Source organism: Cherax quadricarinatus, chromosome 28 (genome assembly GCF_038502225.1).
Source record: "Cherax quadricarinatus isolate ZL_2023a chromosome 28, ASM3850222v1, whole genome shotgun sequence".
In the NCBI taxonomy this organism is placed as follows: domain Eukaryota; kingdom Metazoa; phylum Arthropoda; class Malacostraca; order Decapoda; family Parastacidae; genus Cherax; species Cherax quadricarinatus.
In genome coordinates, this window is record NC_091319.1 from 27,668,537 (window position 1) to 27,690,617 (window position 22,081).

General features: G+C 42.9%; 1 long non-coding RNA gene across 1 annotated transcript in view; it reads left to right on the top strand.

The window, feature by feature from the left end:
• The window catches only part of LOC138853354 (uncharacterized), a 75,887-nt gene extending 54,348 nt beyond the window's left edge, over positions 1-21,539 (top strand). The window contains exons 2-3 of the long non-coding RNA XR_011392554.1: positions 20,103-20,157; positions 21,176-21,539. This is a non-coding gene — a long non-coding RNA (uncharacterized lncRNA). The remainder of the gene's footprint in view (positions 1-20,102; positions 20,158-21,175) is intronic.
• Positions 21,540-22,081: the final 542 nt, after the last annotated feature.

Here is a 22,081-nt window from a genome sequence, read left to right on the forward strand (position 1 = left end):
GTTTATAGTATATATCAATGATCTTGATGAAGGAATTACTAGTGATATGAGCAAATTCGCCGATGACACGAAGATAGGTAGGATAATTGATTCAAACGTAGATGTTAGGGAACTTCAGGAGGATTTAGACAAACTCTACTCTTGGTCAGAAAAGTGGCAGATGCAGTTCAATGTAAATAAATGCAAGGTTCTGAAGCTCGGGAGTGTCCATAACCCTAGCACTTATAAGTTAAATAATGTAGAACTCTTGTTTTCCTCGGTCAATCGCCGTATCTCCATCTTCGCTGCCCTCAATTCTTCCTTAAGTTGCTGGTAAAGTTGCTCGATGGAGGGCATCTTGGTTCAGTCCACGGAGCAAACAAGACACTTCTTCACAGAGTTAAGTACAGGTCACCACTCAAGAGCACACAAACAGGTCTTCACAGAGCTAAGTACACGTCACCACTTGCTAAGTACACGTCACCACTCTTCAACAGTCTTTGGTGCGGAACTCTATCAAATGCCTTACTAAAATCTAAGTAAATAATATCAAATTCTTTATCGTGGTCAACAGCCTCAAAAGCTTTACTGAAGAAAGTTAATAAATTAGTTAGACAAGACCGGCCTCTTGTGAATCCATGCTGAGTATCATTAATCAAGCTATGCTCATCGAGATGGCTTCTTATAATCTGAGCTATAATTGACTCTAGTAAGGTGTGGCAGTGAGTTAACTAGCTTACGATTTACTAGAAATTCCATTTCATGCTACTTCAATATTTTTCCTGTTTTACAGGGTTGTAGGCTATGACGATTAGGAGCATAAGCCTTGCTACAGTGTGTTGAATGACACTTATCCTTGCAGAGGTGCCACTGGCCGGGGTTATAGTATAGTCTTCCCTCCTCTCGTGAAGTAACCAATACAGTTAAATCTTCTATCATTGCCTACCAACCACCTCACCACTGTCATCAGCGTTCATCTACCACCTCCACCACTGCTCATCGATAAGCCCACCTTCACCGCTACAAGTCACCACGTCCATCACTTCTTGTGAACCAGCCTACCATGACTGCACATCAACCAGCCTACCATGATTGCACATCAACCAGCCTACCACGATTGCACATCAACCAGCCTACCATCATTGCTCATCAACCAGCCTACCATCATTGCTCATCAACCAGCCTACCATCATTGCTCATCAACCAGCCTACCATCATTGCTCATCAACCAGACTACCATGATTGCACATCAACCAGCCTACCACCATTGCTCATCATCCAGCCTACCATCATTGCTCATCAACCAGCCTACCATGATTGCACATCAACCAGCCTACCATGATTGCTCATCAACCTGCCTACCATCATTGCTCATCAACCAGCCTACCATCATTACTCATCAGCCTGCCTACCATCATTGCTCATCAGCCAGCCTACCATCATTGCTCATCAACCAGCCTACCATCATTGCTCATCAACCAGCCTACCATCATTGCTCATTAACCTGCCTACCATCATTGCTCATCAACCAGCCTACCATCATTGCTCATCAACCAGCCTACCATCATTGCTCATCAACCAGCCTACCATCATTGCTCATCAACCAGCCTATAGCCATTGCACGTCAACCAGCCCACTGTCACTGCTCATTTAAGCCACCACCACCATCACTGCTCATCAACAGACCCACCACCATCACTGCTCATCAACCAGTTCACCACCACCATCACTGCTCATCAACCAGTTCACCACCACCATCACTGCTCATCAACCAGTTCACCACCACCATCACTGCTCATCAACCAGTTCACCACCACCATCACTGCTCATCAACCAGTTCACCACCACCATCACTGCTCATCAACCAGTTCACCACCATCACTGCTCATCAACCAGTTCACCACCACCATCACTGCTCATCAACCAGTTCACCACCATCACTGCTCATCAACCAGTTCACCACCACCATCACTGCTCATCAACCAATTCACCACCACCATCACTGCTCATCAACTAGTTCACCACCACCATCACTGCTCATCAACCAGTTCACCACCACCATCACTGCTCATCAACCAGTTCACCACCACCATCACTGCTCATCAACTAGTTCACCACCACCATCACTGCTCATCAACCAGTTCACCACCACCATCACTGCTCATCAACCAGTTCACCACCACCATCACTGCTCATCAACTAGTTCACCACCACCATCACTGCTCATCAACCAGTTCACCACCACCATCACTGCTCATCAACCAGTTCACCACCACCATCACTGCTCATCAACTAGTTCACCACCACCATCATCACCATCACAGTTCACAATACCACTTGCGGGCTGGATAATTTGCCTCTGCGCAAATTCGTCTGATGTTTGTGGGAAGCAGCAGACAGTGTTGTGGGAAGCAGCAGACAGTATTGTGGGAGTCAGCAGTGTTGTGGGAGTCAGCAGACAGTGTTGTGGGAGTCAGCAGACAGTGTTGTGGGAGTCAGCAGACAGTATTGTGGGAGGCAGCAGACAGTGTTGTGGGAGGCAGCAGTGTTGTGGGAGGCAGCAGACAGTGTTGTGGGAGGCAGCAGACAGTGTTGTGGGAGGCAGCAGACAGTGTTGTGGGAGGCAGCAGGCAGTGTTGTAGGAGGCAGCAGACAGTGTTGTGGGAGGCAGCAGGCAGTGTTGTGGGAGGCAGCAGGCAGTGTTGTGGGAGTCAGCAGACAGTGTTGTGGGAGTCAGCAGACAGTGTTGTGGGAGTCAGCAGACAGTGTTGTGGGAGGCAGCAGACAGTATTGTGGGAGGCAGCAGACAGTGTTGTGGGAGGCAGCAGTGTTGTGGGAGGCAGCAGACAGTGTTGTGGGAGGCAGCAGGCAGTGTTGTGGGAGGCAGCAGACAGTGTTGTGGGAGGCAGCAGGCAGTGTTGTGGGAGGCAGCAGGCATTGTGGGAGGCAGCAGACAGTGTTGTGGGAGGCAGCAGGCAGTGTTGTGGGAGGCAGCAGGCAGTGTTGTGGGAGTCAGCAGACAGTGTTGTGGGAGTCAGCAGACAGTGTTGTGGGAGTCAGCAGACAGTGTTGTGGGAGTCAGCAGACAGTGTTGTGGGAGTCAGCAGACAGTGTTGTGGGAGTCAGCAGACAGTGTTGTGGGAGTCAGCAGACAGTGTTGTGGGAGGCAGCAGACAGTGTTGTGGGAGGCAGCAGTGTTGTGGGAGGCAGCAGGCAGTGTTGTGGGAGGCAGCAGACAGTGTTGTGGGAGGCAGCAGGCAGTGTTGTGGGAGGCAGCAGGCAGTGTTGTGGGAGGCAGCAGGCAGTGTTGTGGGAGGCAGCAGGCAGTGTTGTGGGAGGCAGCAGGCAGTGTTGTGGGAGGCAGCAGGCAGTGTTGTGGGGGGCAGCAGGCAGTGTTGTGGGAGGCAGCAGGCAGTGTTGTGGGAGGCAGCAGACAGTGTTGTGGGAGTCAGCAGACAGTGCTGTGGAAGGCAGCAGACAGTGCTGTGGGAATCAGCAGACAGTGTTGTGGGAGTCAGCAGACAGTGTTGTGGGAGTCAGCAGACAGTGTTGTGGGAGTCAGCAGACAGTGTTGTGGGAGGCAGCAGACAGTGTTGTGGGAGGCAGCAGACAGTGTTGTGGGAGGCAGCAGACAGTGTTGTGGGAGGCAGCAGACAGTGTTGTGGGAGGCAGCAGACAGTGTTGTGGGAGGCAGCAGGTAATGTTGTGGGAGGCAGCAGGTAATGTTGTGGGAGGCAGCAGACAGTGTTGAGGGAGGCAGCAGGCAGTGTTGTGGGAGGCAGCAGGCAGTGTTGAGGGAGGCAGCAGGCAGTGTTGTGGGAGGCAGCAGGCAGTGTTGTGGGAGGCAGCAGATAGCGTTATGGGAGGCAGCAGACAATGTTATGGGAGGCAGCAGTATTGTGGGAGGCAGCAGTATTGTGGGAGGCAGCAGACAGTGTTGTGGGAGGAAGCAGACAGTGCTGTGGAAGGCAGCAGACAGTGCTGTGGAAGGCAGCAGACAGTGTTATGGGAGGCAGTAATGTTGTGGGAGGCAGCAGACAGCGTTATGGGAGGCAGCAGACAGTGTTGTGGGAGGCAGCAGTGCTGTGGGAGGCAGCAGTGTTGTGGGAGGCAGCAGACAGTGTTATGTGAGGCAGCAGACAGTGTTATGGGAGACAGCAATGTTGTGGGAGGCAGCAGACAGCGTTATGGGAGGCACCAGTGTTATGGGAGGCAGCAGACAGTGTTATGGGAGACAGTAATGTTGTGGAAGGCAGCAGACAGCGTTATGGGAGGCAGCAGACAGTGTTATGGGAGGCAGCAGACAGTGTTGTGGGAGGCAGCAGACAGTGTTGTGGGAGGCAGCAGACAGTGTTGTGGGAGGCAGCAGAAAGTGTTGTGGGAGGCAGCAGACAGTGTTGTGGGAGGCAGCAGACAGTGTTATGGGAGGCAGCAGTGTTGTGGGAGGCAGCAGACAGCGTTATGGGAGGCAGACAGTGTTGTGGGAGGCAGTAGACAGTGTTATGGGAGGCAGACAGTGCTGTGGGAGGCAGCAGACAGCGTTATGGGAGGCAGACAGTGTTGTGGGAGGCAGTAGACAGCGTTATGGGAGGCAGTGTTGTGGGAGGCAGTAGACAGTGTTATGGGAGGCAGACAGTGTTGTGGGAGGCAGTAGACAGTGTTATGGGAGGCAGCAATGTTGTGGGAGGCAGTAGACAGTGTTATGGGAGGCAGACAGTGTTGTGGGAGGCAGTAGACAGTGTTATGGGAGGCAGCAATGTTGTGGGAGGCAGTAGACAGTGTTGTGGGAGGCAGACAGTGTTGTGGGAGGCAGTAGACAGTGTTGTGGGAGGCAGCAGACAGCCAGGTAATTTCTCACACTTTTGGGCAATTTTTTGACTCCCGGCGAGTTAAAAGCAGAATGATAAAATGTTAATTTTTTCCCATTTTCTTTTTTCCAACTTACGTTCTGTCTTCTTTTTTTTCCATGCTCGTGTCTGATCTCATTAAATCTCTCCCCTTTTTTCTTGCTTTATTTGTTCTTTCTCTTTCTACATTCACTTTCTTGTTTTTTTTCTTCGTGGCTATCATTTGCTTCCTTGAACTTTTCTTGAAAGTTTTTCTTCTCCGTTGTGTTCAACTTCCATTCTTTTCCTGCCTCTTTCTATTGCCATTCGTATTTTGTTGTTAGTCTTGCGCTGCCTGTCATGTGTTGCTTGTCATGTGTTGCTTGTCATGTACTCACCACCTAGTTGTACTCACCTAGTTGAGGTTGCGGGGGTCGAGTCCGAGCTCCTGGCCCCGCCTCTTCACTGATCGCTACTAGGTCACTCTCCCTGAGCCGTGAGCTTTATCATACCTCTGCTTAAAGCTATGTATGGATCCTGCCTCCACTACATCGCTTCCCAAACTATTCCACTTACTGACTACTCTGTGGCTGAAGAAATACTTCCTAACATCCCTGTGATTCATCTGTGTCTTCAGCTTCCAACTGTGTCCCCTTGTTACTGTGTCCAATCTCTGGAACATCCTGTCTTTGTCCACCTTGTCAATTCCTCTCAGTATTTTGTATGTCGTTATCATGTCCCCCCTATCTCTCCTGTCCTCCAGTGTCGTCAGGTTGATTTCCCTTAACCTCTCCTCGTAGGACATACCTCTTAGCTCTGGGACTAGTCTTGTGGCAAACCTTTGCACTTTCTCTAGTTTCTTTACATGCTTGGCTAGGTGTGGGTTCCAAACTGGTGCCGCATACTCCAATATGTGTTGCCTGTTGTGTGTTGCCTGTCATGTCCTGCCTGTCACGTGCTGTCTGTCACGTGTTGCTTGTCATGTGTTGCTTCTGGTCTTGTGCTGTCATGTGCTGCTGCTGGTATTGTGCTGTCATGTGCTGCTGCTGGTCTTGTGCTGCCATGTGCTGCTGCTGGTCTTGTGCTGTCATGTGCTGCTGCTGGTCTTGTGCTGCCATGTGCTGCTGCTGGTCTTGTGCTGTTATGTGCTGCTGATGGTTTTGTGCTGCTGCTGATTTTGTGCTGCCATGTGCTGCTGCTGGTCTTGTGCTGCCATGTGCTGCTGCTGGTCTTGTGCTGCCATGTGCTGCTGCTGGTCTTGTGCTGCCATGTGCTGCTGCTGGTCTTGTGCTGCCATGTGCTGCTGTTGGTCTTGTGCTGCCATGTGCTGCTGCTGGTCTTGTGCTGCCATGTGCTGCTGCTGGTCTTGTGCTGCCATGTGCTGCTGCTGGTCTTGTGTTGCCCGTCATGTGCTGCCTCTCGTCGTCTGGTCTTTTAACTGTTATGGAAAAAGCTTGCAAAGTTACTAACGTTTCTAGGACAGTTATTACGTAAAATTATTTTTTTTTCCTAACGTTACCAGCGTTAGTTCTGGTTGGGTATTGATGAGCAGCAGTTTACTTTGTGTACACGAGCCAAGGTTATTAATCGCCACTGTTGCTGTTGAGAACAGATTTCACTCGTACCTTCACTAGTGTACGAAAGAAATGTTTTTATTCAGCTGTTGCGAAGGGTTTTTTCCCCAACAGTTTTCAGTTCATCACTGCAAATAAAGTATTACATAATACACAAGTAACCAGCGCGTAGAAGAATGATTTATTATTATTATTATTATCAAAAAGAAGCGCTAAGCCAAAAGGTCTATACAGCCGTAGAAGAATGAAACTTAGGTCGACGGTTTGGTCCGACATGAATCATAAACTTTGTAATAATGTTGGTAGAATTACCGACAGTATGTTAAGTAAAAGGACCTAAGTGCAACTGTGAGATTTTTATTGTGGCAACGTTTCACTCTCCAGGAGCTTTGTCAAGCCGTTACCGGCTTGACAAAACTCCTGGAGAGCGAAACGTTGCCACAATTAAAATGTCACATTAGTTACACTAGTGTCCTTTTTACTTTACAATCATAAACTAGTCACACAAAAGTGGGAAGGGTAGGGAGGCGGGGTCAGGAGTGGAACGAGAAGAATTAGAAGTATAATGATAGAAGTAGTTGTATTAACGGTATTATGTCTTTTTATTTAAATTTTATTGATCTAGTGAGTAATACCTGATACCATTAACGTTGTCTGAGTTTTGCTCTTATTTCCTGGTTTAGCTAAACTTTCATCTTTTCTTAGTCTAAACAGGTTTAATAATTCAGGACGGGTCTTGGAAGGTTTACTTCTCAATCATGGTATTTTTAGGTATCGCAGAGACGTATGTTTAAGTAGTTGCTGGGATAATTTTCCTTCCTCTTGTCGTTCATATTTATATTATAACTTGATGCCTGATTCGATCGGCTTTAAATTTTAATTTCTAATGTTCTGTAACTAAGGAAAAGTTCTTGCAACTATTGGTATGTTTGTGTCCACTGGTCAATCAAAAATTTATGATTCTTATTTTATTTTCCGTGAAATAACTCTCAGCTTTTCTCGGATTGAATGAGTTTAATAATTCAGAACGGTCATTGGAAGGTTCCGGTCTAAATCAGGGTATATTTTGGTATCCCTGAAGGGATACCTTTATTAATTACCTAATTTAAGTTTTTCGTATATATAACTTGAATGCTTAATCCGATCATTGGCCAATTTTATATTGACCATTTCCGTGCAATAATTTGAGTCTCTTTTTGGTCACTGTCCAAATTTGTTTAATGAACAATAATTTTTGTTTTTATAAGAAACCAGTTAAATAATTCCTTTCATTACATGCTGAGTACAGTTTCGTATTTAATGTGGTTATCAAATTACGTATTAATGTAATTGCAGTTGATGTTGTCAAGAAAAGTACAATTATTTTATTCACATGAAAGTATTAAACTCGTAATGGCTACATAACACCTGCAGTATTAAAGGCGTGATCCAAGAAAAGGTTGAATAACTCGAGTTAGATGAAGAATCCTTCATAAATAAAAATGGCACAATACGTGACGGGAACGATATACAACCCGCACGTAGAAGAGAGGAGCTTACGACGACGTTTCGGTCCGACTTGGACCATTTACAAAGTCACACAGTCGGACTGAAACGTCGTCGTAAGCTCCTCTCTTCTATCGGTTATTTGCGTAAGAATCCTTCACCAGCAACACAGTACACTAGGACTGGGAAGAGTAATATATTTTTAGGAGGTCGATGCCGTTCAGACTACGCTATCCATTCCTTTTTTTTTTTCAGATGTTAGTGTAACCTTAGAAATTCCTGGTATTACATCTATTAATACAGTGTGAAACGTTTTCTTACGTTTTACATAAAACCAGCATAGTTATTTATTTTTATTTAATTGTTTAGTGGATTAAATAAAATCCATGAATGTTTTCTGGTTTTGCAATTAGATATAAATGTCTAAACTAAAAAGAAAATATTTTAAACGAGCAAGTCTCTTTACTCCCTCTGCCTGTGTTACTCTAAAGTAATAAGGAACCTGGGTGGTAGTTACCTACTGTAATTTCAATCTGGGAGAGAATGCGTCTGTAATACCGATGACCAGGAGGTGAAATGAACAGAGGTTAGAGATACTCTGAGATACTCTGTTTAAAAAATGGTGTTCTTTGTACAGGGAAAAATATTAGAGGGATAAAATATGTCTAGATTCTTGTAAAGTTGGCGAGATACGGCGTGGTTGCCTTCAGGGCAGCCACGGCGTGGTTGCCTTCAGGGCAGCCACGGCGTGGTTGCCTTCAGGGCAGCCACGCCGTGCACAGTAATGAGGGTATGCTCCTCTGTATTACCAATAGGCTGCTCTGTAATATGTATACAGCCTTGGTATATAACATTGTAAGAGTATACTGAGCTGAAGTAAGGAATTAATACTCTGATAACAGTATATTGTACTGTAAAACAAAAGAATTATGGTTCGGTAAATATTGCACTGTAATAATTCTACACGAGTGTCGTATTGCTGTGAGGGACTCTTATTCCAACGAACTAGAGCTTCTCTCCTCGGATCCAACTGTTCAGGTGTTCCAGCTCTCCGGGTGCTCCAGCTCTCCGGGTGCTCCAGCTCTCCGGGTGCTCCAGCTCTCCGGGTGCTCCAGCTCTCCGGGTGTATCATCAGGTAGTAATAATTCATTGCTTTCTTAGCAATGCTATACTATGTTGTAATAAGAGGATTCTGTATTGCAATATTGCAATGTAATAAGGTTATTCCTAATTGTAATAAGAGTGTGTTGCACTTGGCGATATTTCGTTATTTCGTCTTCAGAAAGCAAAACTGAATGTATCAGTGTAGCCGACGACACGTGTCGCTGCCAGTGTAGCCGACGACACGTGTCGCTGCCAGTGTAGCCTACGACACGTGTCGCTGCCAGTGTAGCCGACGACACGTGTCGCTGTCAGTGTAGCCGACGACACGTGTCGCTGTCAGTGTAGCCGACGACACGTGTCGCTGTCAGTGTAGCCGACGACACGTGTCGCTGTCAGTGTAGCCGACGACACGTGTCGCTGTCAGTGTAGCCGACGACACGTGTCGCTGTCAGTGTAGCCGACGACACGTGTCGCTGTCAGTGTAGCCGACGACACGTGTCGCTGTCAGTGTAGCCGACGACACGTGTCGCTGTCAGTGTAGCCGACGACACGTGTCGCTGTCAGTGTAGCCGACGACACGTGTCGCTGTCAGTGTAGCCGACGACACGTGTCGCTGTCAGTGTAGCCGACGACACGTGTCGCTGTCAGTGTAGCCGACGACACGTGTCGCTGTCAGTGTAGCCGACGACACGTGTCGCTGTCAGTGTAGCCGACGACACGTGTCGCTGTCAGTGTAGCCGACGACACGTGTCGCTGTCAGTGTAGCCGACGACACGTGTCGCTGTCAGTGTAGCCGACGACACGTGTCGCTGTCAGTGTAGCCGACGACACGTGTCGCTGTCAGTGTAGCCGACGACACGTGTCGCTGTCAGTGTAGCCGACGACACGTGTCGCTGTCAGTGTAGCCGACGACACGTGTCGCTGTCAGTGTAGCCGACGACACGTGTCGCTGTCAGTGTAGCCGACGACACGTGTCGCTGTCAGTGTAGCCGACGACACGTGTCGCTGTCAGTGTAGCCGACGACACGTGTCGCTGTCAGTGTAGCCGACGACACGTGTCGCTGTCAGTGTAGCCGACGACACGTGTCGCTGTCAGTGTAGCCGACGACACGTGTCGCTGTCAGTGTAGCCAACGACACGTGTCGCTGTCAGTGTAGCCGACGACACGTGTCGCTGTCAGTGTAGCCGACGACACGTGTCGCTGTCAGTGTAGCCGACGACACGTGTCGCTGTCAGTGTAGCCGACGACACGTGTCGCTGTCAGTGTAGCCGACAGCACGTGTCGCTGTCAGTGTAGCCGACGACACGTATCGCTGTCAGTGTAGCCGACGACACGTGCCGCTGTCAGCGTAACCGATAAAAGATCTTCAAAATCACGTGAGACTCAATATAACAGAGCCTAAAATATTCCCCTGCTTAAAAACCACCAGCCATAAATTAAAATTTTCGGACAGTTGCACTCGTTTTTCAAGCCAGTACAAGAAGGCCTACAAAATTCTGACACACCACCGTACAACCAAAACAGAAAATGCCCAACCTTACGATGTGCGCCGCCGTAATTTAATTTTCTGGAATGAATTACAAAAAGAAGCTTAAATCCCGCTCCTGGATATGAGGAAGCTTGAGAAGAAGTTTGATAACACATTCTTTTATGGGAACATAGTTGTTGAAAAACTTACATTCACAAATACATATGAGATTAGTAAAATAACCCGGTGTTAACCGGACATTCTTTAATGTAAGTAAATGTTAAAATTGTAAAAATGTTAAATGGAAAATGTTCTTAATGGTTTCTCCTTTTTCGGGATACTATTAAGTGGGAGCCTAAATTTTTTTTCTTTATGCAACTTCTCAATTTTTTCTCTCTCTCATAATTCACGAACGACTCATCGTATTGGATTCAAATCTTTAATGTTTGTAGACTGTACTGAGATCCAAACTCTAGAAAAATTGTCAAGTACATGTTCTGTGATCAAAGTCATTGATCCCGTTCCCTGCATCCAACACTGGCTTAGATAACTTCTAAATTCAACGACTACGACGGAGTAGTGGTCGAATTAGGTAGGTGTAGATTTGACGATTTTTATGTGCAACATTAATTTAAATTTTGATTCTAGTTTAGTTTAAGTATCACTATCAAAATATACGAGTGTCTCTCTCGAATGGCTTCATTATTTAATGTTCGATGAATCTTATTGCCAGGGAAGTGCTCAGACAATTTTTTTTTGTTTTGGCAACTCTGTCAAAACAATAAATTTTGTAAACTTGGAATCATTGGAATTTTTATCAAGCTGGACTATTTTAAAAACACAATAAGTTGTTCTTACAACATTGTAGAGAATTTTAAAGTTAGTACAACTGCAAATGAAGATGATTGAAAAATATTGAAAGTCGCGATTTTAGTACTTTTTAATTTAGATGTTTTTAGTTTTTGCCACCGAAGTGGCTAGTCGACGGCGCCATATCCATCCTGTGGACGGTAGTGCAAAAGCATATGGATACACAAAAGGCCTAGGAACTAGGCCCCAAAAAGATTAACAGGAGTACATTTGGATTTCTATCTACAGTTCACTTACAAGCAAATTTAGGAAATTGGCTTAATATATCTGGTATCTTAATTTCATTAATAAGATATCTTGACATGTCACATAGGTTTTTATACTGTATCTCTGTATTCCCCAATAAGTGGACAACTAAGCAAAGTGTTCATGATAGTGACCATAGAGCTGACCACATACTTTGCATTTGGTTTGATCATCATATGTGTACCTGCCAAACTGCCAGAAGTATTTGTAACCAAGCCTAGGCCTGGCCACTACAACATCAGCCAGTCTATTCACATTGTAAATTGCTCCATAAACGTACTAATCAACTTCCATGTTATCACAGTGTGTTATAGATCTACTCAGGCTTCTAATTGGATTCGTATAACATTAATTTTCATTATTTACTTCCTTCCTAATATTATTCCTAATGCTAGACACAGATACACCGAAGTTATATTCTACATTCTCGCTTCTGAAGCCTTGGCAGAGGACAGAAGATACTAGCCTATTTGACAGAGATCCTTTTATCCAACAGAGTAAGCTACCACCAATATTCATTTTGGATAGTTCATGTAGTATAACGGTTCTGTTTGCGATATAAACTTCAGATTTTAGATCAAGAAATGTGGTAAAACTACACTGCAGTGAGAAAGGTGGAAATACAATTCCGCACACTTTTTTCCTGTCATGAACCCATAGAGATGGGGGGGAAAGTTGGTGTCTGATTCTGTAGTACAGTATGTTAAGTATCGTTCAAAAGTTTTACAAAGACGACTAGTTAAGGAGATCGGTCTAAATGTATCAGGCTGTTGTGGCTTAAGGATAGGCACAATGAGACTATTGGTCCAGGAAGTAGGTAGAACACCTTCAATGTAACTGAGATTATACAGTGCTAACAAAGAGTTATCTGAGGATATCATAAGTTATACCATCCTCTCCAGGAGCGGTTGATTGACGTTCATTTAATGCATTACCTAATTCATATTCGGTGAAGAGGCAATCTCACTCATCAATATTTTGGCTCATAAAATTAATCAATTTCAACCTTCCTTCAGAATCACTCATGTTTTTTTTCTAATATGAGACTGGAGATTTTCATGCCTGGATGTATTGGACCGTTATTTGTTAGGTCATTTGCTCTCTCAAGAGGGAAGGGATGAACAACATTGCCAGTCTTTTTCTTTGTTATTTTATCTACACCTTTCCAAGCCATACTTAAAGGAGTAGACCTATTTAAAACACTAACATACTGTTCTCATTCCTATTGCCTAAGTTCTTGCTTTCTACTCCTTGCAATTGTTAGTGCAGCTTGGAACGTTCCGAGCAGGTCTGGGGATCTACACTCTCGTTATGCTTTACCATATGTTAAATTGCGTAGTTGTGGCTCATTATAGTATTTACAATGGTATTTGCTGTCATTTATGGTGGAAGATTTGTCGTTTGTTCACTTGATCTGTGAGTACAATCTCAATAGTGGCAACTAAATCATTAATGAATTTTCATGTGCCATTGGGCTCGTAATTCTTATAACATTGATCCAAGTTTAATGAAGTTATCTCTGTTCTGGGTTAAGAATGAATTTTCTCCTTCTGTATTTAGCTCCTTGATTACTGGAAATATGATCAAGATTGACGGTTGTGAGTCTTAGTTGATCTATTTGATCTCTCCCTAAGACAATCATCCATCGTATATGATATATTAAATCCAAGGCACAGATCTAGTATGCCACCATATGTATGAGTAGGCTCAACAGTGCCCACAGTTCGAACATTATCATGCTCATTTATAAATTTCACTAGTTTAGTTCCATTGGTGTTTGTTATAGACTACCCAATATTCTTATGTCTGCCAGAACGTGAGGATTAAAGTTATGGAAAGGTTGCCTGCGAATATTTTGACACGATGATACTGCATGTTTACTCGACTCTGCAAGGGAATGAGTGAATGTGGCAAGTTCTTTCTAACATACATCACACAACAGTTTGTTGACCTTAAGTTATAAGTTACATATCCGGGCAACTTTGGTGGAGATGTTTCAGCTTTTAGCCTACATTCCTGCAAACAGATGACATCAATATACTTTGTTGCGCTAATATGATGTCAGTCAGGCAACCTCTTCCTGATGGAAGCAATGTTCCAGGAAAAAAATTGTAATCCGCCCATTATAGTAAGTTAAAACAATCTCTTGCTCATGTACTGAAGGTTGCCAACACTTCACTGCAAATAACATACTTTGTACATTTTTATTTTCATAACCTTTTTTCTTCAAGCATTTTCCGGCATTTGCCAGCACATTCCTAGGCAACGTTTGAAGCCAAGAACCACTGGCTTCCTGAATAGAGGTTGCTACACTTGTGACGACATATCTCTAATCAGGAGCACAATTCTGACTACCTATATTAATAAAATTTATCACCATGTGTTGAAGACTTTTTTTTTTTTTTTTTTTTTTTTTTTTTGGAAAAAGGCCAGGCGAATCCAATACCTTTCCAGAGAAAGGTACTCGTGAGTTCCAATATAGTGAGTTTAGTGAAGCCTTAAATACTGCACGGCATGATACCGGAGCCGTCCATCTCTTACCCACAGTTTCCCAATTCCATTACAGGTTTTCGTGTATAACTTCAGAATAACTTTTCCTATGGGTTTCAAATTTTAAACCCTTTTCAACTATTACTAAGTAAAGTTTCACAGAGCGATTGTCATGTGCAGGTTTTCCCCTCTCAGATTTATATATATCAGTCCTGAAATTGATTTCCACGGAACTACTTTGAAGGTCACCTTTTGATAGCCACAGCAATTTCAGATATCATCGAATAATTAACTTGTATTGTTATTGGTTATTGATTCACAGGCACGTGGTGGCGATGAGGTGGCGATGGTGATGTTCTAGTAACAGTGATGGACACATTTATGTATTTGTATGCATATACATATGAATACATGTGCCCATGTATTCATCCGTACATAAATACATAAATGTTGCATACATACAAACATCAATACATACATGCATACAATCATATAATTAATACACGCATATGCAAAAGTGAGCATGTATAAATGTAAATATGTGCACATGATACACCCATACACTTTCACATGCATACACACAATGCATAAACACATACATGCATTCTCTAACATATATACATGCACACTTACGTCCACAAGAAGAGTATCATACACTGACACAAGCATGAACACTAGCATACATGTGCAGAAGTATGTATGTAGGTATATCTCGTGCCGAATAGGTAAAACTTGCGATTTTTGGCTTAAATAGTAACGTTCTTCTTGCCGAATAAGACGAGCGAAAATTTGTGTATGCAGTACTATCACAAAAATCGTTCAGAATCTAACGAAAAATATTTCATTGTGTTTGTGTATTATGTATTTAGTTGGATTACGCTTAATTTACGCTTATTATAATAAGGTTAGGTAAGTTTTCCAAGGTTCTTTTGTTACAAAATTATTAATTTTTACATTAACATAAATGAAAAAATATATCTCTAATTACATAAGTAAAATTTTTAGAAAGAACTTAATTTTAAACGAGTTCTTGCTAATTGACCAATTTTTCCTATTCGGCATATATATATATATATATATATATATATATATATATATATATATATATATATATATATATATATATATATATATATATATATATATATATAATGTGTGTAAAATTGTATGTATATCCAGATGTAAACTGTTTTGTATGAGTGTGCCGATGTATACTGATAAATATATATGTTTTTGTGTATACATACGTGTGAAGATGAATGTGTGTGTGTGTGTGTGTGTGTGTGTACTCACCTATTTGTCCTTACCTATTTGTGGTTGTAGGGGTCGAGTCATAGCTCCTGGCCCCGCCTCTTCACTGATATGTGCGCGCGCGCGCACCTAAATACACACACACACACACACACACACACAGAAGTAAGACACGAGAGAGAGGGGGTGGGTTGATTGCATTTTCTTGGACTGCAAGAAGGCCTTTGACACAGTTCCTCACAAGAGATTAGTGCAGAAGCTAGAGGATCAGGCTCATATTACAGGGAGGGCACTGCAATGGATCAGAGAATACCTGACAGGGAGGCAACAACGAGTCATGGTACGTAATGACGTATCACAATGGGCACCTGTGACGAGCGTGGTCCCACAGAGGTCGGTCCTAGGACCAGTGCTATTTTTGGTATATGTGAACGACATGACGGAAGGGTTAGACTCAGAAGTGTCCCTGTTCGCAGATGATGTGAAGTTAATGAGGAGAATTAAATCAGATGAGGACCGGGCAGGACTTCAAAGAGACCTGGACAGACTGGACACCTGGTCCAGCAACTGGCTTCTCGAATTTAATCCCGCCAAATGCAAAGTCATGAAGATAGGGGAAGGGCAAAGAAGACCGCAGACAAAGTATAGGCTAGGTAGCCAAAGACTGCAAACCTCGCTCAAGGGGAAAGATCTTGGAGTGAGTATAACACCGAGCATGTCTCCAGGTAACTGCTGCAGCATATGGGCGCCTGGCAAACCTGAGAACAGCGTTCCGATACCTTAATAAGGAATCGTTCAAGACACTGTACACCGTGTACGTCAGGCCCATACTGGAGTATGCAGCACCTGTTTGGAACCCGCACTTGATAAAGCACGTCAAGAAACTAGAGAAAGTGCAAAGGTTTGCGACAATGTTAGTTCCAGAGCTAAGGGGAATGTCTCATGAAGAAAGGTTAAGGGAAATCGGCCTGACGACACTAGAGGACAGGAGGGTCAGGGGAGACATGATAACGACATATAAAATACTGCGCGGAATAGACAAGGTGTACAAAGACAGGATGTTCCAGGGAGGGGACACAGAAACAAGAGGTCACAATTGGAAGTTGAAGACACAGATGAGTCAGAGAGAGATTAGGAAGTATTTCTTTAGTCACAGAGTTGTCAGGCAGTGGAATAGCCTAGAAAGTGGTGTAGTGGAGGCAGGAACCATGCATAGTTTTAAGACGAGGTATGATAAAGCTCATGGAGCGGGGGGAGAGAGGACCCAGTAGCAACCGGTGAAGAGGCGGGACCAGGAGCTAGGACTCGACCCCTGCAACCACAAATAGGTGAGTACCGGCCGTCTCCCACCGTCTCAGTCTCAGCAGAGGCGTGCCTACACTACAGATCAGGTGCCCTTCCACACTGCAATATCCTCTCCCCCTCCTTAAGAGTGCTGGCTAGTCGATTTCCCAGAATCCCTTCATATTTTCTTGCTCACACTCCAACAGCAGTCATAAAAACGACTTGCTTCCACTACTGTCTAAATGAGACATAATAAGATAGATTTCAGTTGGGCAGAGCTATGTATATTAAACATAAATATATTTACAATCTTAAGTAATAAAAAGTAAACCCATAAGGGGCGCCTCCCCAAAATTAAACTTTTTGAGCATATATCCTAAAATCTGCTCTATTCCATCCCTACGGTAATGTTTCTCCAAAAAATGAATATTATAAACGACGTATAGCGTAATACTTAGTGCTGAATATAAGGAAATCTCTCATAAGGTTTAATAAAAAATATAATGAAATTAGTATGAAAAACTGAATTTTAATGTGCCCCTGAACACATAGCAACGAGAAACAATTCTCCTAAAGGAGATCCGTCCTTCTCCAATAAAATTTTTGGTGGGTCGTATATGTTTTATAAATATTTACAAAAAAAAAATGGTTTAAAATGCTCTGCCACTCAACATGGTCCAACTCCAAAATATGACCTTCCGAAGGGCGCCACCGTATTGCCTAAGACATGGTTCTGAGTAAATGAAAGCCCGTCCCAAAGTTGGGTTGCACTCCTTTTTGGGGGCTGAATTGTAGAAAAATCAACACACACTCGTAAATGTTTATACAATAGAAAGGAGGGAGGTCACTGTGTGAGGTGAAGAACTCCAAAATTGGAGAAAGCATAAGCGTGTTTTATAGATCGTGATGGTTTGTTTTAAGCAGCAAAAAGTTAGCAAATTGCTTTTTTTTTTCTAATTCAAAGTTGTAGGTTGATTCTGCATATTTTTTTTTAATTTTTCTCCATCATAAATAACTAATTCGTCAAATCTCATCTCATGACATAATATGCTTTTACAATGTATTACACAAGCACTCTTAGTTCTTCATTCTGGAAATATATGTTCATTAACACTTGTTGCCATGCCTCTAGCAGTCTCGCCAACGTAAAGCTTGTCACAGTCCCTGCAAGGACTTTGTAAATTTTCTATATTTTATTTTACAACTTTTTGTTAACAAATTTGTGAGTAGTAGTGGATGCACTGACAGACTTTACTCTCACAAATAACCCACACACAGTAGAGAGGAGCTTACGACGAGGTTTCAGTCCGACTTGGACCGTTTACAAAGTCACACCGTGACTTTGTAAATGGTGAAAGTCGAACATAAACGTCGTCATAAGCTCCTCTCTCCTATGTGCGGGTTATTTGTGTATTTCTCCAGTCACAGTATTGTGCCTTGTTATTTATTTTTGAGACTATTGTTTACTTAACGAGGTAATCTTGAAATATTAGTTGGCATGCTACCTGAAGGGTATCTTTCATTGTTCCCATTACCAAGTGTTTGGAGTATTTTTATGAATCTTCTCCTGAAGATTTGTATAGTCTGGAAAATCGCATTTATACTTTTTTTCCTGCAGGATTTCTGGGCTGCCATAAACTGTATGCATAACAAAAGAACCCGATAAGGACAGCTCTCTGGTTTTGAATATTGTGGTGTAAAAGAGAGTGTAGCAGGTCTCTCCGGATCTTTGGCTTCCGATAATCGTGAAATATCAACACTCGTTTATGAATATAATCATGAATTTAAAATGAACAACCTAAACAGTACGTGGGTAATCATTGTAATCATATTAAATTAGACACCCATGGAAATTAATTCATAAAACAATTGTTTAATTCATTTCTCATAACGACTTCGAGTACAATTGTCCTAATAAAAGAAACCATAGTTTTATGTTCGAAAAACATATAACTACGATACACAGAAACGCTGAGACCTGCTCTTCCTCATTTATTGATCTCTACTGCCTTCAAAAAACTTGTAATACCAGCTTAACTTTGTCAAATTTTCATTTTTCCTGTCCTTTCCTCCTTTCTCGTTTCTTCTCCACACCCACCTTATTTCGTCTTCCCTGCTTTATGCCCCCACTGTCCCCCTTATCTCTCCTCATCAACCTGCTCTTTTCTTCTCCATCCACTTTTACTCTACTTAACCTACTCTATCCTCCTCCTCCCTCATTTCATATGCGTACCACCTTTTCTTCCTCTGGCTACCTTTTCCTCTGCCTCCCTTTTCCTCTGCCTCCCTTTTCTCTTACCCTTCACATTCTCATCTTGCTGAGTTACATCTGTAGACATCTCTCAGAATTTTTTTTAACTCTCGTAATTGACTGGGGCAGAATCTAATTCCAGTCAGCTAATATGTGCTGACTGGACCATCTCCATCCTAAGGAGAGTAATTTTGCTCCCTAATTACCAGGTGATCCAACGTGCAGAAAATGTGCTTAAGAGCGTGTGTCTGGCGTTTCTCCCACATGTATTGTGTCCCCGGCTCATGTTGCAGCTTACGAGAGATGTAAATGAGTGTTGGTGAATGTTTTGTGGGTGAGGCAGTATTGTTGGTGAGTCATTGCAAAACACTGTTAATGATAATGGGGAAGTTACAATAATGAGGTGTATATCGAGAACAATAAGGATGATGGCAAATGTTGATTATGATTGGTTTTATGGAAAACATTTCAGGTATTTGCAATTATTTGAAAATATTTTTTTTAATTCTCGCCCAGAAACACTTGCCTAGATGTGATTTAGTGGTAGAATTCCACCTTTGGGACTACAACCAAATTTTTGATTGACCAGAGCAGTGAGTTCCCATTTCTTATAAATTTATATTTACTTACAGAACCATGTGTGATATCAGCCATTATTGCACTTCAAAGTTCGTTTACCTCGTCATTACCCATGGCACTGAACTTACAGCATAAGAACATAAAGAAGGAACACTGCAACAGGCCTATTGTCCCATGCGAGGCAGGTCCAAGTCACCTCCAGGCTTAAACCAGTGACCCACCTAGTCAAGTCAGGTCACATCCACTTAAAGGAGCACATCATACCTATTAGCACAAGCTAGTCAGGTCTAATTCACACCCATTCATGTATTTATCCAACCTATTTTTAAAACTACATAACGTCTTAGCTTCTATGACGGTACTCGAGAGTTTGTGCCACTCATCCACAACTCTACTACCAAACCAGTGCTTTCCTATATCCTTCCTGAACCTGAATTTTTCCAACTTAAAACCATTGCTGCAAGTCCTGTCTTGGCTAGATATTTTTAGCACTCTATTTACATCCCCTTTATTTATTCCTGTTTTCCATTTATACACCAATGTCATATCCCCCTCCCTATTTCTTTGTCTTTCTAGAGAGTGCAGATTCCGTCTTTGTTCTACATTATGGTTTATTTCAAACAGTGTCCTGGCAACCTGGCTGTTTTCTCAAGTCAGTTTCGGTTTCTTTGTACTTGCCTATTTCTGATTGCAGTGAAGGAGAGTTCCAGCTCCTGGCTCTGCCTCTCCGCTGCCCGCTAGTACTACAGGTAGGACGAGTTCAGTATTCTTATGTATATAGTGTACAATATGCTCTCGTATATGATCATATTTCTTGCTAAAATAATAACTATTTGAAACCAATTATGTACCAGAATGTATGATAGCTTATTAATAATAGATCAGAATGATCGGGATGTTTTTTCCCACTGTGACTGACCATGCTCGTAAAACTACGCCAGGAGTTGCCGTTGTTCCTGGGAACTCCTTTCACTCAGGAATTGTTACAATTCCTTGTCAACTTTGCAGAATCAAAACCTTACGTTAGTCAACTCTGTTCTTGCGTTTGTCAACTCCAGTGAAGCCCACCTGAGGGTCTATTTGTTCCTGGGAGGACCAGGAAAATGTACATTTTAAGCCTCGTGCAAGTGTACCTTGCAACAAAGTTGTAGCATGACATAAGACTGAATCCCTAATTTAATTCTGCAGGAACTTGGATGAGACTAGCAACAGAATCTCAGGAGCAATGAAAACAGGCAGTTTGCATTTGATATATTAGTACAGTAAACATTACACCACAAAACAGGATCTTTAATGGTTCAGGTAATGGCGACAAACGAGCGTATGTATGGCATGAAATTAATCAGCCACTGCATAAAATTCTCAAATGCTATGAAATGTTATGAGCTACCACAGTAACGAATGCTGTGCTGTTTCCAGGTCTAGATGTAAAGCATAAAATTAACGCTCAGGTAGTGAAACAAAGTAGCCATCCCAGGCGCATTTCATCCTCGAAATAAATATATGGTGTGTGTGTATAAAGTAATATGCAAATTTATGAGTTACGTAAATGACACATGCAGAGTGCAGTACAAGGAGTCATTTATCCTGCAACTGCATGTAGTGCAACACGTTTGAAACTTTAGAAATTTTGATTTGTTTTGGAGAGAGCTTATTCCCGTCTCTCTTCCAACCATGAAGTGAGGACACAGAGGGAACAAGCTGTATTTCTCTCAGGCTCGATATCATCTACAAGCTTTCTGATGCTGATTTTTTTGTGTTTTCCAGATTTCGTAGAAATATTGGTGCTTCAGGGCATCAATGCCTTGCAGTATAGTGATTCAACAGAGAGTGACACATGCAATGCTGCACTACGTCTACACTATTAATAACACTGGACAACAAACATGTGTTCGGTCTCCTACTGAGATAAATGTTCGTGTTTTTATGTATTATGAACATGTAGATTTAAAATTTGAAGTCGAAATTAAGGTAGACTGTCAGTATGAATATTATGCAGTGTGAATATTATGCAGAGAATTCGTAGCTTGGAGACGAGAAGAAGGTGCCGAGTTATTAAAAGTATTATTCAGAGGGGTTGTTGAGATGGTTCGGACATTTACAGAGTATGGAACAAAATAAAATGACTTGAAGGGCATTTAAATCTGTAGTGGAGGGAAGGCGGGGTAGGGGTCGTCCTAGAGAATGTTGGAGGGAGGGTATGAAGTTGGTACAATGTGCAAGAGGCCAAGACTTCTAACAAGTATGCGTGACCGCACTATATAAGAGCGAGTAAAGGCAAATGCTAATTATGACTTGATCTGCTGTTGAAGTGTGAGCAAGGAAACATTTACAAATGGATTCAGGGAAGCCGGTTGGCTGGACTTAGGTCCTGGAGGTGGGAAGTAGAGTGCCTACACTCTGAAAGAGGGGAGGGGATATCTGCAGTTCTGAACTGGAGTATCGGCGCCCCCCTCTGACAAGACAGTGGTTAAACGTTAGATCTTGATTACTTATCGTACATCAAGAGTAGGGCTTGTATACAATCCTGACACGATATAAGTTATTTCGTTGATCGATTCTTATACTTGCTACATACACAACAAAAACTGTGATATGTTCAGGCATCCTCGTCATTTCATGTTACTCTGAAATAGAGATTTCATTTAATAGAGCAAAAGAAATCAAATGTAT